The sequence below is a fragment of the Miscanthus floridulus genome, chromosome 18 (assembly GCF_019320115.1).
Source record: "Miscanthus floridulus cultivar M001 chromosome 18, ASM1932011v1, whole genome shotgun sequence".
In the NCBI taxonomy this organism is placed as follows: Eukaryota; Viridiplantae; Streptophyta; class Magnoliopsida; order Poales; family Poaceae; genus Miscanthus; species Miscanthus floridulus.
In genome coordinates this window covers 79,388,007-79,389,951 of record NC_089597.1, presented here as the reverse complement: position 1 = coordinate 79,389,951, position 1,945 = coordinate 79,388,007, and positions in this window count along the sequence as shown.

Below are 1,945 nucleotides of genomic sequence, written 5' to 3'. Positions count from 1 at the left end.
GAACTCAACCCATTTGGCATGGCAATGGTTTACCTTAGCTTGACCTTTCAAGTACTTCAAAGCTTCAAGATCGGAATGAATAACAAACTCTTTTGGCCATAAGTAGTGTTGCCATGTTTCCAACACACACACCAAAGCATACAATTCTTTGTCATACACAGAATAATTCAATTGAGCACCCCCCAGTTTTTCACTAAAATATGCTACAGGTTTTCCATGTTGCATTAAAACTCCTCCTATGCTAATCCCACTAGCATCATATTCTACTTCAAAAGTTTTAGTGAAATCAGGAAGAACATGTAACGGTGCTTCAGTCAAACATTTCTTTAATTCTTGAAAAGCATTTTCCCGTGAGTTCCCCATTTAAAATCAACCCCCTTCTTGGTCAATTCATTTAAAGGACCAGCAATGATACTGAAATCTCTCACAAACCTTCTATAAAAACCAACAAGGCCATGAAAACTTCTTACTTGACTTACATTCGTTGGAGTTGGCCAATCCTTGATGGCTTTCACCTTGGTTTCATCCACTTCTATTCCTTTTCCTAAAACAACAATGCCAAGAAACACAACATGGTCTACGCAAAAACTGCACTTCTCAAGATTAGCAAACAATTTCTCCTTTCTAAGCTCATCTAAGACTTACCGAATGTGATTCACATGCTCTTCAAAAGACTTGTTGTAAATTAAGATATCATCAAAGCAGACAACAATGAATTTTCCAAGGAAAGCTCTCAATACATGGTTCATTAGTCTCATGAAAGTACTAGGAGCATTAGTCGAACCAAATGGCATAACTAACCATTCATACAACCCAAATTTTGTTTTAAAAGCAGTTTTCCATTCATCTCCAGTTTTCATTCTTATTTGATGGTAACCACTTCTCAAATCAATTATAGTGAATATTATGGAACCACTCAATTCATCAAGCATGTCATCTAACCGTGGAATAGGATGTCGATAGCAAATAGTGCTGTTATTTATAGCTCTACAATCAACACATATTCTCCAAGAACTATCTTTCTTAGGTACTAAGATCACAGGAACAACACAAGGACTTAAACTTTCACGAACAAAACCTTTGTCAAGAAGTTCTTGTACTTGCCTTTGTATCTCCTTTGTTTCTTTAGGATTGGTTCGATACGGTGGACGGTTAGGAAGTGTAGCCCGTGGAATGAGATCAATTTAATGCTCAATTCCACGAATTGAAGGTAGTCTAGCCGGTGTTTCTTATGGAAAAACATCTCCATAGTCCTACAAAAGATGATACACAACACTAGGAAGAGAGGTGATGTCATTAGGTGAAATTAAAATGTCTTTGCACACAAGTACAAAGGGCACTTGATCTGGGTTGTTCCTCACTTCTCTTAGCTCAGATTTTGTGGCTAGCATAACTAGATATTCTCCCTCTCCTCTCTTTTTTTCTCTCAAATTTGACTTGTGGCTCTCACTCACCGAGTTGTTGATGGCACTCATTTTCTTTTGCTCTTCTCCTCCTTTACTCACTGGACCAATTTCAGATTTCTTTTGTAAGTGCTCAGCCATGATTTGTTGAGGTGTCATAGGCTTGAGTACAAACTTCTTCCCTTTCAAATCTAGTGTGTACTGATTTGTCCTCCCACAATGTTGAGTGTACCAGTCATATTGCCAAGGTCTTCCAAGCAGCAAGTGGCACACCGACATGGGTGCCACATCACACTCTACCATGCCAATATATTCACCAATCTTGAATGGAACTTTCACCTTATATCCAATCTTAATATCTCCCAAATCATTGAACCATTGGACATGATATGGATGAGGATGTCGCTACAGCTTCAAACCAAGCTTATCAACCATCTCATGACTAGCAAGATTATGGAAGCTCCCACCATCAATAATCACCTTCACTACTTTATCTTGCACTTTTGCTCTGGTTTGAAAAAGATTATGTCGCTGTCCAATTT